Source organism: Kogia breviceps, chromosome X (assembly GCF_026419965.1).
Source record: "Kogia breviceps isolate mKogBre1 chromosome X, mKogBre1 haplotype 1, whole genome shotgun sequence".
In the NCBI taxonomy this organism is placed as follows: domain Eukaryota; kingdom Metazoa; phylum Chordata; class Mammalia; order Artiodactyla; family Physeteridae; genus Kogia; species Kogia breviceps.
In genome coordinates this window covers 41,958,688-41,975,692 of record NC_081330.1, presented here as the reverse complement: position 1 = coordinate 41,975,692, position 17,005 = coordinate 41,958,688, and the positions used below count along the sequence as shown (strand labels likewise).

The following is a 17,005-nucleotide window of genomic DNA, read 5'->3' as shown; positions in this document are numbered from 1 at the left end:
TTCCAGTAAAATAAAACTACGAGATGGTTATATAAGATTCACGTTGAATATAAGAACAGAGAAAGGGTGAAACCAAGAGAATGTTGAAAGGTATATTATGCAAATTGTATCTGTAAGACTGCTGGTACCACTTTTTAAATATCAAGCAAGGTGGAATTTAAGGCAATGGACATTTGTATAGATAAAGAGGGACATTTAATAAAGAGAAAAGATCAATCCACCAGATGGTATCCTAATCCTTTATTTATATGCACCTAAAGGCATAAAGCAAAAAATAAAAATCAGAATACCAGGACAAGTAGAAAAATGCATAATTGTAGTGAGAAAGAATAATACAAGGGATTTGGGGGGGGGTAACTAATAGTATTTTCAAAAAATATCAGTAAGGACCTCAAAGATTTTACAAAATTCTTAACATATTTGACCTTATCACATATATAGAACCCAGGAAATAACAACTATTGAATAACTGGGGAGCTGCAGGTTGAAACATTTTCAGAGCTTGCACAGGTGGGAAATCATTCAGTTGTCATCAGCCAAATTGCAGAGTCCTCCTGAATACTGGGAGCATTCAGTAGAGTCCTTGGAAGGAAAATATTTTAATATTAGTAATAAAATAACCCTAGAGTAAAACATACCGTAAACATGCCTGATAAAGTTTAAAAATAAGCCTCAAAAGAGTTAGGATGATCTGCCTGCCAGAACAGAATCCTGCACCCTTTAAAGGAAGAAAACATAATCCTGATATTCAACCACATAAAATTAACAATGTCCAGCATTTAATAAAAAGTTTCTAGCAATACAAAAACAGTAGGAAAATATGACCAATAATCAAGAGGGAAAAATAGTCAATATAAACAGCCCAGAAATTATAGCAGCATCTAAGTTGAGGTTAACATCCAAAGACTTAAAAGAGCTATTATAAATGTGCCCAAGGATTTAAAGGAAAATATTAATATAATAAGGAGTTAAATAGCAGATATAAAGGCTACCAAGTGAAGCTTTGAGAGATTTAAAAATACAATTTCTGAATGAAAATTTTATTCATTGAGGTTAATGGTAGACTCGACACTGCAAAATAAAAGGTCATTGAGTTGGCTGGCCTAGCAAAAGAAACTAAGAGCTTCCTCAGTGATCTGTGGGACAATACCAAGATTTCTTATATATATATATATATATATATATATACGTATATATATACATATATATATACTAAAAACTCAGAGGTTCAAGAATCTCAATGAAGCCAAGCAGGATAAAAACAAATAAGGCCACACCAAAGCATGTAATGACAAAATATCTGAAAAGTAGTAATAAAATCTTAAAAGCAGCTGGAGAAGTATGACAAAAAAACAGAAAGAAAAACAAACATAAAAGTCACCATGCATGGATTACTTATCAGAAATAGTGTAAGCCAGAATACAAAGGAAAGTCATGTTTGAAGTCCTTAAAAAAAAAAAACCTGTCATACTAGAATTTGATGTCTATGTAAATATCCTTGAAAATATTCATAAAATACTTCAGTATTCAACAAAGCCTGAGAGAGTTTGTTGCCAGTAGACTAGCAATATAAGAAGTATTTTAAAAAACGTACTTCAGACTGAAGGAAAATGATGCCAGATGGAGCACTGAATCTGCACAAAGGACTAAAGAACACTAAATATGGTAAATATGTAAGTAAATATAATTTTTCTCAGTTTTAAATATTTTTAAAAGATTATTTTAAAACTAATATAAATATATTATGGAATTTATATGATATATACCAGTAAAATATATGACAAAAATACCACAATAAGGGAGAATAAAAGGAATATGATTATTGTAGGGTTCTTACATTTATATGTGAATTGCTAAATCAGTATTTGAAAATAGATAGTAAGAAGTTAAATATACATTATGCAAATTCCACAAAACTAGTAAAAATAAAGTGTACGAACAAGCCAACAGAGGAGATGACATAAATTACTAAAAATGTTCAAGTAATTCAAAGGAAGGCAAGAAAAGAGGAAAAATTTTAAAAGAGACAAAATCAAATAGAAAACAAATAGCAGAATATCAAATTTGAACCAAATTGTGTTGAAAAGTACATTAAACATAAGTGTTATGAACACTCCAATTAAAAGACTAGCTTGTCTGACTGGATGAAAAGGCAAGACTCAAATATTTGCTCTACAAGAAATAGACTTTAGGGACTTCCCTGGTGGTCCAGTAGTTAAGACTTTGCCTTCCAGTGCAGGGGGTGTGGGTTCGAGCCCTGGTCGGGGAGCTGAGATCCCACATGCTTCACAGCCAAAAAACCAAAACATAAAACAGAAGCAATATTGTAACAAATTCTATAAAGACATTAAAAAATGGTTCACATCAAAAAATCTTAAAAAAAGAAATAGACTTTAAATATAAAGACACAAATAGGCTAAATTCAATGGGTAGAAAAGTATATTAAGAAAAACGCAAATCACAAGAAAGGCTTGTGGTTATGTTAACATTAGACAAAGTATACTTCAGAACAAGCAATATTACTTCAGAAAAACAGACATTTTTATAATGATAGATTAATTCATCAAGATGTCATAGAAATCCTAAATATGCTGCACCCAATAATATGCTTCAAAATGCTTGAGCAAATCCTAACACTGAAAAGATACACAGACAAATCTAAAATTATACTTGTAGATTTCAATGCTCCTCTCTCAATAATTGATGGAGCAAGTAGACAAAAAATTAAGGATATAAAAACCTGAACATTAACACATGAAAATCTGCACACAAATATTTGTAGTAGTTTATAATTGCCAAAGTGTGGAAACAACCAAGATGTCCTTCAACAGGTGAATGGATAAACAAACTGGTTCATCTATAAATGGAACAGTATTCAACAATAAAACTACATGAACTATCAAGCCACAAAAACACATGGAGGAAACTTAAATGTATATTTCTAAGTGACAGAAGCCAAACTGAAAAGGGTCCATACTGTATGATTCCAACTATATGACATTCTGGAAAAGGCAAAATTATGGAGACAGTAAAAAGATCTATGGTTGCCAGGGGCCAGGGAGAAGAAAGCAAGGATGAACTGGTGGAGCACAGCAGATTTTTAGGGCACTGAAAGTATCCTGTATGATACTACAATGGTGTATAAATGTCATTATATGTTTGTCAAAACTCATAGAGTGTACAATACAAAGAGTGGACTCATATAAACTCTGGACTTTAGTTAATAATAATGCATCAATATTGGTTGGTTCGTCAGCAGATGTTAACTTATCATGGTGATCATTTTGCAGTATATACATATAATCATTGTTGTACACCTAAAAGTAATATAATGTTAAATGTCAATTATCTCTCAATAAAAAATAAAATAATAAAATAAAAAAATATTGGCTCATCAGTTGTAGCAAATGTACCATGCTAATACAAGATGTTAATATTAGGGAAACTGTTGGGGGCAGAAGGTGTGTATGGGAACTCTGTACTTTTGATTTACTGTTTGTGTAAACCTAAAACTGCTCTAAAAAAATAAAGCCTATCAATTAAAAAAAACCCTGAACAACACTATTAACTTGACCTAATTTAAATTTGTAGAACAAAGTTCAACCAACCAACAACAGCAGAATAAGTATTTTTGAGTAAACATGGAATATTCAAAAACATTCAACCATATTCTTAAGACAGACAAGTTTAAAAAAATATGAGGATTAAAGTCATACAGAGTATGGTCACTGCTGGCAGCTGAATTAAGTTAGTAATGAATAACATGAAGATATCAGAATATCCTCTAATACTTGAATTTTAAACAACATGATTATAAATAATCCATGGATCAATGAAGACCTCACAAAGAGAATTATAAAATACTTTGACCTGAGTAATAAGAACATAATATATCAAAATATGTGGGGTGTAGATGTGTCCATGCCATGACCAAGTGGTGTTTATTTTACGTTTGCAAGGCTGATTCAACATCCAAAAATCAACCAATGTAATCCACCAAAAAAATATCATTTCAATTAATGCATAAAAAGCATTTGAGGGACTTCCCTGGTGGTGCAGTGGTTAAGAATCCGCCTGCCAATGCAGGGGAAATGGATTCGAGCCGAGGTCCGGGAAGATCCCACATGCTGCAGGGCAACTAAGCCCGTGCACCACAACTACTGAGCCCGTGCTCTAGAGCCTGCAAGCAACAACTACTGAGCCCGCATGCCACAACTACTGAAGCCCGGACGCCTAGAGCCCATGCTCCGCCCCAAGAGAAGCCACCGCAATGAGAAGCCTGTGCACCGCAACGAAAAGTAGCCCCCCGCTCACCGCAACTAGAGAAAGCCCGTGTGCACCAACAGAGACCCAACGCAGACAAAAATAACAATAACAACAATAATAAATAAATAAACTTAAAAAAAGCATTTGACAAACTCCAAACCCTTTCATGATTAAAAACTCTCAGTAAGTTAAGAATCGAGGGAAACTTCCTCCACTTTACAGAGTATTGACAGTGACCTACAGATAACACTGTACTTAATGCTGAAAGACTGAATATTTTCCCCTAAGACAGGGTGCAAGACAAGAATGTCTGCTCTCTTCACTCTTATTAAACATAGTGTTGGGAGTTCTATCCATTGCAGGAAGGCAAGAAAATGGAATGAAAAGCATACAAATTAGAAAAGAAGAAATAAAGGAAGAAATAAAACTGTCCCTATTTGCAGATGACATGCATGATTGCCTATATATTGTAGAAAATCCCAAGGAACTTACATTTTGTTATCTTTTAAATAACTCCCACATGAACTTGCAAAGAAATGTGTTTCAAAGAAGAATATATTCAAAAAATAAAATAAAAGAAGACCATTATTTGCTGACGTGTAAAGAATTCCTCTACTCTATACATAAAGTGTGTCATCAGGCTACTTATGAAATGTTAAGAGGCTTGGTTGTGTTGACTCTCCACCAGGCTACAGCCTCAAAGGAGTTCATGTTAAGCTAGGGGCAGTTTGAAGTAGCCAGGAGAAATCATTCCATCTCACCAAGTTGTACACCCAGAACCACAAAGGACTGTCATACTGTATGCCCACAAGGGAACATCAAAGGGGAGAGTGAGTGTCTGGGGGTCATATGGTGTGGGTTTGAGTCCCAGCCTTGCCACTTACAATTAGCTGGTGCTGCAGACAAACCCCTTCAGCCTCTACTTCCTCTTCGGTAAAACAGGTATAAAAGTGATACCTACCTCACGACTTGTGCTGAGGATTAGATGATGCAAGTAGACCACTTAACACAATCCCTGTCACATAGTATAGGGTATTTACAGTAAAGGCTACTTACAAAACCTGTACAAAATGAGAAACTTCAGGAGATAATAACAAAAATATACAGAGGCATATTTGCTGATCTTTATGTTTTCTGCTTATGTCACATGGTGTGGAGATCTGTGGTTCTTTGAGCAAAGCCAGAGCCAGCTATTCAATGCCAAAAGGTGATGGTAATGGACTACATGATCTTCTCTTTCAGCCTGTTTTTTGTTCTTTTTTTTTTTCTGAGAGCTGCAGACACCAACAGACTTTGAGAATCTTTCATCTTAGAGAGGCTGCATCTGCTGGAGTTAAGTTGTCCGAAGTTGTTTCCAGATTTGAAAGGCCCTGTGGGACGCTAATGTGATGAGGAAAAGAAGAGAGAATCAGCTACAACATGAAAAAGTGATAGGGAATCATGTCTGACCAACCACCCATTGTGATGGACAGATTTTTCACTCAGAGAAGGCCCTCTCTTCACTCTGCCGATAGCAAGGAGTCCATAATTTTAAAGTGTTGGAAGAGGAGCTGTCCCACAGTCACAAACTCTCTGGGTTGTTGTCTCCTCTTTCACTCAGTCTAAGTTCACAGTGATGGGTGATTCGGGCCAGAGGCTTAAAGGGAGGCTGACCAGAGGAGTTCAGTGTCTGTTAACCTGGCAATGGGATGGCTCCATTATTACCTGCCTCCATTATTACCTGCCTCTTTTTTTTCTCCTCTGAAACTTCCATTATTACCCTAGCATGCAGAGCTGCTTATCAGAGTCTTGGTTGCCAGTTCAGCCTTGGGTGGAGGAGCTACTGCTAGTTTCCCTAGAAACTTTATTCACTGACTAATTTATTTGGTGTTTCCCATTTTGTACTGAAAAAATGACTCGTGATTCTTTTCTGCCAGTATATGGGGTGGGAAAAGAAATTGTCCAGCCACTGCTTTGTCACATGTAGTTATCTCCTTCTGGGCTTCACTATAAATATAAAAACTATAAATCTTTACTCTTGTTTTGGATGGATTATGCTAGACATGGAGTTCTTCTTCCCCCAGGGCCTTCAAGGAAAGACCTCATCCAGGGGTCCTCTTTCCACCCTCCTCCCCAATTAGTCTCAGGGAGAGGAGGTCATTTCTCAGAAGCCCTTTGCCTGGCTCTCATCAGAGGCAGCTCCCTTCACTTTGCCAGGAGCTTAAATTAATTCCTTCAAAAGAATCTACCACATGAACAACCTTACTCTGTGACTCTCTCCATGTCTAAAACTGCTGGAACTGAATACAACCTCTGAGTTCTAATTCTTGCCTAGAAACAGCCTTCTTCCAAAGGAGGATCCCACCACCTCCCTGCTCTCCTGGAGTGATCCACCGGGATCAGAAAGATGTTCATCAGGAGGCATCCAGCACCCTGGGAATGTGAGGATGGTACAGTCACTGTCTGACTTAGGGCCTTGGTCCCATTCCCTTCCAGCCTCAATGCACCTGTGAAGACAGAGGCCAAGCCATGCATTCAAAGGAAAAAGGGAGAGGGACTCACAATTTTTGAGGACAGATCTGCTGAGAGTCAGGAATCTGGTGGAGCTTTACCTTACTAGTAGTGGAAGGGGCAAGAGAGTGTGAACTACAGATGTGAATATATTTGAGGGGCAGCATTATCTGGAGAGCATGTGGAGAGAAGAAGGAAAATACACACACGTTTCCATTTTGACTGTGAGTCAACACTGTTTCATGTGGTGGAATAAGTGCCCTGAGGGCTGAGAAAAAAAGGTGTTTGCACCATTTCCATTCAATTGAGTCATGTGCCCCATGAATGGAGTTTGGGGTAAGGGAATGAACTCACCACTGACTCCATTTCCCATGTTTCCCATGTTTTCCTGTCCCCTTATCTTCTTTCCTTGTTTCACATGAGAGAAGAGTGATTCATTTGAGATCCTGAAGGGTGAGATCAAAGCCACTTGTCTGCCAGACAGGACACTGGACACTGGATCAAGAGAGACAGGAGACCTCCCTGTTCATGTATGTAAGTCACTTCACTCCTCTTAGTCTCACTTGGAAAATACATATTTGTGTTATGTGTGAGCTTCATTGCTATGGGGTAGAGTGATGGCACTGCGGCACCTCCCATCTTTCTGTCCCCAGTCTCAGGGCACCCCAGTTTCCTGGCTTCTGTCTACATTCCTCTAATGTCACAAAGGGCTGGGCTGGAGCAAAGGGGTAAGAAAGGGGACAAAGAGAGAGCCCCTGGAAAACCTGCTGTTTTCTGCTCTCCTCCCCTGGAGAAACTGAGGAAAGGGAAGAAAGTCATCATCCTGTTTGTTCTCGTTCCATGTGCTGTCATATTCCCTTACTTCTCCCTGCAGATAACTTCAAGAAAATACTTTTCCACTGAACCTTTGAAAGGTAGGGTGCTACATAGGATCAAAAACTATTTCTGTGTATTTTGTACAAGACCCTACAGTACCAGCCAGGAGATCTCCCTGGGTCCCAGCAGCAAACCTCACCTCAAAACTCTGTGATGACCTTGGGTAAGTCACTGCCCAAAGAGGAGGTGGTCTCACCTGTCAAAGAGGACCACAGAAGCCTCTTCTCCCAGCCAGCTAGGTCTGGGCCAGAGAATAAAGTCATTTCTATTCAGAAAAACACTGAGTTTCTAGAAGGGAGATATTTTTCCCTGTAAGTTCAAGGAATTATTTTAAGAGTCATGCTGCAGGCTCACAAGAATTCTACATTCAGTCACTATATCTAAGTTCAATTCAGTTAAAAAGTCACCAAGTTCCAGACCCTGGGCAAGGCTTTAGAGGTATCTGTTGATGCATGGTAGGATATCTTTGTGGTTAATATCAATGGGCTTTAATACCATACAGTCCTGGGAAGGGCCATTCCTCTGTCTCCTACTAACCGTGTGACCTAGACAAGTTCCTTAACCTCTCCATGCCTTGAATTTCTTATCCATAAATGGTGATAAAACCTTAAATGGCTATTGTGAAGATCAAATATGTTAATGTCATTAAAGTAGTTACCATGGCGTCTGTCACAGAAATATAGGCTACACGGGACCTTCCCTCTTTTGTTCCACCATCTAAATGTTGAGTTCTGGCTCTGGCTTTACCTGGTGGTAGTGTAACTCACTTAGATATGTTCTTCCATTTCAAATACATTACTTTCACAAAGGGAAACAAAAGCTAAGCAATACATGTTGGGTTGAAGATACAGATTTTGATAAAGTTTATAAGAATGATCCTACTTCAGTTTGTAGAACTGGTATAAGTATAGAAAAAGGCTTGACGACTCTCAATTTTATAAGCCATTTGCATTTATTTAACAAATATTTATGGGGCATCTATTACATGCCAGGCCCCATTAAGCCTACAAATCTTGTCTTCATCTCAGGACTTTTTTCTAGTCTCCAGACCCATGTATCCAACTACCTGTCAGAAATGTATATCTAGAGCAGTAGTTCTCAAATGGTGGTGATTTTGTTCCCCAGCTCCAGGAGACATGTGGAAATGTCTGAAAACATTTTTGGTAGTCACAACTGGGGGTACTACTGAAATCTTGTGGGTAGAGGCTAAACATCCCACAATACATAGAACAGCCTTCACAACAAAGAGTTCTCTGACCCAAAGTGTCAACAGTGCTGAGGTTGAGAAAACCTGCTCTAGAGCAAGGTGAACATTACTACCCACCCTATGTGCACAGATTCAGGATAGAACCCAACTTTGGAATCCAACAACCCTGGATTAGAATAATTATGCTGCCTCTTACAAGCTATGTCCTTGGAAAATGTATTTAACCTCTCTGAGCCTCGGTAGAGTGTGCCTTGGAGGAGGAATGAGTTGTAACAGGGAATACTGATACTTAACTTACAGAACAATTGTAAGAAGTTATAAAAACAGTATGTAGAGTTCTTAACACACTGTCTGGCAAGTAGTAGGCCCTTGAAGTGTTAGTTTCCTTCCTACCCCACTTCCTAACTTCTGCTTCCAAGATTACTTTAACCTAAACTACCTAGCTCTAAACAGCATAACTATGTCCTAAAGAGCTTCTGGAACTATGACAACAAGAAGGAATATAACTCACACAGACCCACCTTGTGTTTAAGAGTTGGTGCCACTTTTGTGTTATAAAGTTGTCTAATGGAGGTGGGTTAGGGGAAAAATTGTCACCCCATTTCCGTGGAATCAGTGTATCTTTACTGAGCTCTTATGAGGCCCTCTTGGAGAGTTAATATCAGGAATGCCCACTAACTGGGTATGTGAGTTCATCTTGTGGCTCAGTAAACATAAACACCCAGAGAAGCACAAGCATTATGATGGGTGTTCTAGAGAAAGCAATGGAGCAAAAGGAAGGAAATGTTGGTCCCTAACTATTTTCTGTATGACCCTGGGTAAGATGCGTAACTTCTCCTGGCTTTTGACTCAGTTTTAGGGCATAAGATTTGAATTGATCTTCTATCAGGCCAAATTTGGGTATAAGCCATTTAGCTTCTCTCTTCACAGCATTCTTGTCATCACTTAAATTCTCATATTCTAGTGTTACTGAAAGATTAGATGAGTGAAACTACTTTACAAGAAATCTGGGACATTCTGAGGCAGAGGGAAAAAAAGAGTACTGATGGAACCTCTCAATGGTTCTTAACACTTCCACTCAAGGGGCATATTTGATTTCATCTTATATTTGGCCACATCTAATCACATGCCCAAGCCTGATGTCAGTGGGGTGGGATCAGTGAGCCTGGGAGTGATCTCAGGGACCAGCCAATCTGTGTGACCCCACCGCTAGGCATCTTGGTCCAAGGAGCAGGATTTAATCATCTATCATCTTCCTCAACAAGAGAAGTTGTTGAGTGTGTACCCATAAGGGCACAATACTGGGGAAGTATAAAACTATCATCTTCTAAATTGGAAGCTCCTGGTCATACTGTGGGGAGGGAAAGAGATGGGACCTCATCCCATCCTGACATTTATCTGAAAAGGTGACAGAGGCTCTGTCAGCCTGAGCTTGGTTATCTGTGACTTATCATGATACCTTTCTCACAGTGCTGTCCTGGGCTGTAAATGAGAAAACCTGTAAAGTACATATGGGACGTAGTAAGACTTCAACACGCATCAGTTCTGGCCCACTGGGCTCCTCCCTTCCAGAGAAGAGATGACATTAACCTAATCCAAAGAGCACTACTGCCATAAAGAGCATTTGGAAAGGTAGTAGCAAGAGCTGAAATATATCCCCATAATGTATTAGCTTTAGTGCCAGTTATGAATTATGGGATGAGTTACTTGTGGAAGTTGGGGAAAGAGAAGAAAATCACCATTCCATCTCCTGTTAAACTGTATGCTTTCCTGTCCCCTTAGTTTATCATCTAGTTTGACACTAAAGGAAGAGCAGTTTCCCATTGATTCTGAGGTAGAAGAGATAGTACAGAGCAAAATAATGTGGATGTTGGAGAGGAAATTGGAGTCAGGAGACCAGACATATCCCTGACTATAGAACCTCATTTGAGACACTCCCTCTGTTCTGGCCTCAGCCCTAACAATATGATGTTCTATACCAGTAGCCTGAGCTTTGAGTCAGAAAACTCAGTTTAAAGCTGGATATCACTGATTAAAGGTTGCACAACATTTTTTGGTCTGAAACTCCATGTGGTAGGCAGCATTCTAAGATGATGTCCAATGATCCTCAAACTTGTATACTCCCCTCACCTTTGAGTGTGAGTGGAACCAATGAATATGAAGAGATATCACTTCCATGATTATGGTATGTTATATTGCAAAATGGAGACTATCTGGGTGGGCCTGACCTAATCAGACAAGCCATTTATTTTTTATTTTTTTAACATCTTTATTTGAGGATAACTGTTTTACAATAGTGTGTTAGTTTCTCCTTTACAACAAAGTGAATCAGTTATACATATACATATGTTCCCATAACTCTTCCCTCTTTTGTCACCCTCCCTCTCCCACCCTCCCTATCCCACCTCTCTAGGTGGTCACAAAGCACAGAGGTGAACTCCCTGTGCTATGCTGCAGCTTCCCACTAGCTATCTAATTTACATTTTGTAGTGTGTATATGTCCCTGCCACTCTCTCACATCGTCACAGCTTACCCTTCCCCCTCCCCATATCCTCAAGTCCATGCTCTAGTAGGTCTGTGTTTTATTCCCATCCTACCACTAATCTCTTCATGACATTTCTTTTTTAGATTCCATATATATGTGTTAGCATACGGTATTTGTTTTTATCCTTCTGACTTACTTCACTCTGTATGACAGACTCCAGGTCTATCCACCTCATTACAAATAACTCAGTTTCATTTCTTTTTATGGCTGAGTAATATTCCATTGTATATATGTGCCACATCTTCCTTATCCATTCATCTGTTGATGGACACTTAGGTTGCTTCCATGTCCTGGATATCGTAAATAGAGCTGCAATAAACATTTTGGTACATGACTCTTTTTGAATTATGGTTTTCTCAGGGTATATGCCCAGTAGTGGGATTGCTGGGTCATATGGTAGTTCTATTTGTAGTTTTTTTAAGGAACCTCCATACTGTTCTCCATAGTGGCTGTATCATTTTACATTCCCACCAACAGTGCAAGAGTGTTCCTTTTTCTCCACACCCTCTCCAGCATTTATTGTTTCTAGAGTTTTTGATGATGGCCAGTCTGGCCGGTGTGAGATGATATCTCATTGTAGTTTTGATTTGCATTTCTCTAGTGATTAATGATGTTGAGCATTCTTTCATCTGTTTGTTGGCTATCTGTATATCTTCTTTGGAGAAATGTCTATTTAGTTCTTCTGCCCATTTTTGGATTGTGTTGTTTGTTTTTTTGTTATTGAGCTGCAATGAGTTGCTTATAAATTTTGGATATTAATCCTTTGTCAGTTGCTTCATTTGCAAATATTTTCTCCCATTCTCAGGGTTGTCTTTTGGTCTTGTTTATGGTATCCTTTGCTGTGCAAAAGCTTTTAAGTTTCATTAGATCCCATTTGTTTATTTTTGTTTTTATTTCCATTTCTCTAGGAGATGGGTCAAAAAGGATCTTGCTGTGATTTATGTCATAGAGTGTGCTGCCTATGTTTTCCTCAAAGAGTTTGATAGTGTCTGGCCTTACATTTAGGTCTTTAACCCATTTTGAGTTTATTTTTGTGTATGGTGTTAGGGAGTGTTCTAATTTCATACTTCTACAGGTAGCTGTCCAGTTTTCCCAGCACCACTTATTGAAGAGGCTGTCCTTTCTCCACTGTGTTTCCTTCCCTCCTTTATCAAAGATAAGGTGACCATATGTGTGTGGGTTTATCTCTGGGCTTTCTATCCTGTTCCATTGATCTATATTTCTGTTTTTGTGCCAGTACCATACTGTCTTGATTACTGTGGCCTTGTAGTATAGTCTGAAGTCAGGGAGCCTGATTCCTCCAGCTCCATTTTGCGTTCTCAAGATTGCTTTGGCTATTCGGGGTCTTTTGTGTTTCCATACAAATTGTGAAGTTCTTTGTTCTAGTTCTGTAAAAAATGCCAGTGGTAATTTGATAGGGATTGCATTGAATCTGTAGATTGCTTTGGGTAATAGAGTCATTTTCACTATGTTGATTCTTCCAATCCAAGAACATGGTATATTTCTCCACCTATTTGTATCATCTTTAATTTCTTTCATCAGTGTCTTATAGTTTTCTGCATACAAGTCTTTTGTCTCCTTAGGTAGGTTTATTCCTAGATATTTTATTCTTTTTCTTGCAATGGTAAATGGGAGTGTTTTCTTAATTTCCCTCTCAGATTTTTCATCATTAGTGTATAAGAATGCCAGAGATTTCTGTGCATTAATTTTGTATCCTGCTACTTTACCAAATTCATTGATTAGTTCTAGTAGTTTTCTGGTAGCATCCTTAGGATTCTCTATGTATAGTATCATGTCATCTGCAAACAGTGACAGCTTTACTTCTTCTTTTCCGATTTGGATTCCTTTTATTTCTTTATTTTCTCTAATTGCTGTGGCTAGAACTTCCAAAACTAGGTTGAATAAGAGTGGTGAGAGTGGGCAACCTTGTCTTGTTCCTGATCTTAGTGGAAATGGTTTCAGTTTTTCACCATTGAGAACAATGCTGGCTGTGGGTTTGTCATATATGGCCTTTATTATATTGAGGAATGTTCCCTCTATGCCTACTTTCTGCAGGGTTTTTATCATAAATGGGTGTTGAATTTTGTCAAAAGCTTTCTCTGCATCTATTGAGATGATCATATGGTTTTTCTCCTTCAGTTTGTTGATATGGTGTATCACGTTGATTGATTTGCGTATATTGAAGAATCCTTGCATTCCTGGAATAAACCCCACTTGATCATGGTGTATGATCCTTTTAATGTGCTGTTGGATTCTGTTTGCTAGTATTTTGTTGAGGATTTTTGCATCTATGTTCATCAGTGATATTGGCCTATAGTTTTCTTTCTTTGTGACGTCTTTGTCTGGTTTTGGTACCAGGGTGATGGTGGCCTCATAGAATGAGTTTGGGAGTGTTCCTCCCTCTGCTATCTTTTGGAAGAGTTTGAGAAGGATAGGTGTTAGCTCTTCTCTAAATGTTTGATAGAATTCGCCTGTGAAGCCATCTGGTCCTGGGCTTTTGTTTGTTGGAAGATTTTGAATCACAGTTTCAATTTCAGTGCTTGTGATTGGTCTGTTCATATTTTCTATTTCTTCCTGGTTCAGTCTTGGCAGGTTGTGCATTTCTAAGAATTTGTCCATTTCTTCCAGGTTGTCCATTTTATTGGCATAGAATTGCTTGTAGTAATCTCTAATAAGCTTTTGTATTTCTGCAGTTAGTTGTTACATCTCCTTTTTCATTTCTAATTCTATTGATTTGAGTCTTCTCCCTTTTTTTTTTGATGAGTCTGGCTAATGGTTTATCAATTTTATTTATCTTCTCAAAGAACCAGCTTTTACTTTTATTGATCTTTGCTATTGTTTCCTTCATTTCTTTTTCATTAATTTCTGATCTGATCTTTATGATTTCTTTCCTTCTGCTAAATTTGGGGTTTTTTTGTTCTTCCTTCTCTAATTGCTTTAGGTGCAAAGTTAGGTTGTTTATTCGAGATGCTTCCTGTTTCTTAAGGTATGATTGTATTGCTATAAACTTCCCTCTTAGAACTGCTTTTGCTGTATCCCATAGGGTTTGGGTCGTCGTGTCTCCATTGTCATTTGTTTCTAAGTACTTTTTGATTTTCTCTTTGATTTCTTCAGTGATCACTTCGTTATTAAGTAGTGTATTGTTTAGCCTCCATGTGTTTGTATTTTTTACAGATCTTTTCCTGTAGTTGATATCTAGTCTCATAGCGTTGTGGTCAGAAAAGATACTTGTTACGATTTCAATTTTCTTAAATTTGCCAAGGCTAGATTTGTGACCCAAGGTATGATCTATCATGGAGAATGTTCCATGGGCACTTGAGAAAAATGTGTATTCTGTTGTTTTTTGATGGAATGTCCTATAAATATCAAGTAAATCCATCTTGTATAATGTGTCATTTAAAGCTTGTGTTTCCTTATTTATTTTCATTTTGGATGATCTGTCCATTGGTGACAGTGGGGTGTTAAAGTCCCCTACTATGATTGTATTACTGTCGATTTCCCCTTTTATGGCTGTTAGTATTTGCCTTATGTATTGAGGTGCTCCTATGTTGGGTGCATAAATATTTACAATTGTTATATCTTCTTCATGGATCGATCCCTTGATCATTATGTAGTGTCCTTCTTTGTCTCTTGTAATAGTTTTTATTTTAAAGTCTATTTTGTCTGATATGAGCATTGCTACTCCAGCTTTCTTCTGATTTCCATTTGCATGGAATATCTTTTTCCATCCCCTCACTTTCAGCCTGTAAGTGTCCCTAGGTCTGAAGTGGGTCTCTTGTAGACAGCATATATATGGGTCCTGTTTTTGTATCCATTCAGCCAGTCTGTCAGACAGGCCATTTAAAGCAGATAATTTTCTCTGGCTGTTTACAGGAGGAGAAGTCAGAGATTCAAAATACAAGAAGGATTAAATGTGCTGTTTCTGACTCAAAGACAGAGGGGTCCACATGACAAGGAATAAGAGTTGCCTCTAGGAACTGAGAGCACTCTGAGCTGACAGCCAACAGACAGCCAACAGATATGCACTGCAGTCCTTGACCTTTGTGACAGTTCCAATGTAGCACTGCTGGGTGGATAAGTCTATCTGATTCTAGGTTCATTAATAGGAAATGCGGTGCCTGTAGATCTAAGCCACTTTCTCAATATCACTTTTATAAGGAGTAAAGTTGATATATTGTTCTTATTCTTCTTTCATATTTCTTAATTGGTTTAGAGCTCAGATGTGGAGCAGTGATGTATTAGGGGTGGGGGAGCCCTTAGAAGCCCAAACATTTTGGAGGAAGACCATAGGAATAATTGGGAGCCAGCAAGACACAGAAAGGGGAGAGAACTGTGGGCCAATTGTAAGACCCACCTATGAGGGCAGAGCAGAACATGTGGTCCATAAGGGCAATTCACCACCAAGAGTTTTGAAGGGAGCGGGCCTGGACTGTGCAATTAGTTTCTCCTTCCAGTTTCACTAAACAGGTAAGTCGTTCCTGTGATAGAGAAGAAATGAGTGTATGGAGAGGCTAGAAGTGTTTTGGTCATGGATGTCCCTTCATATAGAAGAAGTTAACAGGAATGGAGGATTAGAATTCCCCAGGACAAACCAATGTATGGTCCAACTGACTAAGTTTCTGCCTGCTAAATAACTATGATATTCTAGGTCTGCTTTCTTTAAATAATTCCCAAATTGCCTAAATGTCATTTATTTTGTGTGTTCCTCGATCATTCAGTCACATGATTACAGTCAGTCTCTTAGTTTTCTGCCACAGATGGCTAACTGCTTAGCATGGACTGTGATTTTGCACGTTCACCCTGCGAGGGCTAGTTCACCTCCAAGAACCCTAGGACACCTCCCTGAGTTTTGTTATACTGATACTTCCCTCCTGTCTTATTTTAAAGAACACAAAATTCCTGACGACAGGCACATGCCTTGTTACAACAACGTGGGCAGAATTTCGCCAACCGCCCGGGTCCCAGTCTCTATTTCTCCGGTGGCAGCCTGAAGAGCAAAGGTACTATGCTTTTGGCGAAATCCAGGGTGTGGAGGGATGGTCGTGAAGAGGCATTTCCGGTGTGGAGAAACAAGCCTGCGCCTCGCGGTTGCCATAGAAACCTGACGTCAATATGGCGACCGTGACGACTTCTTAATACAGACGGTCGCTGCTTGATGAGAGAAGCAGGTCCCGCCTTCAGGTTTTTGGGACTCAGCTGAGAGTGTGGGTCCGTGAGGTGGGGGCTGGGCCGCCCTGGGGTGTGGGGAGATAAAGGGATCCACATCCAAGTCACCTCTTTCCCGCTTTGGGGCTCAGTGCCTCCGCTGTCTTGTAAGTAAAGCCATTGGGGTTCCTCCTGGCCCCAGTGGGTGCGGTGTCCTGCTCCAGGGGTGTCCTGGCGCCACTTTCCTTCTAAAGGCAGGGGCGCGGGAGGTGAGACAGGTAACGACTCTCTCTGAACCTCAGCTTTCCCCTCTGTAAAATGGGGATAAGAATGCTTTCCCCACAGGATCGCTGTGAACGTTTAGCGATAACACGTGAATAAGCCTATGGTCCTGTGGTTATTGCAGGATCATGAATGTCTGTATGAATTCAGGCCACTTCTTATTCCTTTTCCACTTTGTTCTTAGGGGACATATG

The 17,005-nt window shown here is 39.0% G+C and overlaps 1 long non-coding RNA gene across 1 annotated transcript in view; it reads left to right on the top strand.

The window, feature by feature from the left end:
- The window catches only part of LOC131748069 (uncharacterized), a 75,428-nt gene that overhangs the window by 3,497 nt on the left and 54,926 nt on the right, over nucleotides 1–17,005 (top strand). Inside the window, exons 3-4 of the long non-coding RNA XR_010838713.1 lie at nucleotides 5,509–7,286; nucleotides 16,272–16,384. This is a non-coding gene — a long non-coding RNA (uncharacterized lncRNA). The remainder of the gene's footprint in view (nucleotides 1–5,508; nucleotides 7,287–16,271; nucleotides 16,385–17,005) is intronic.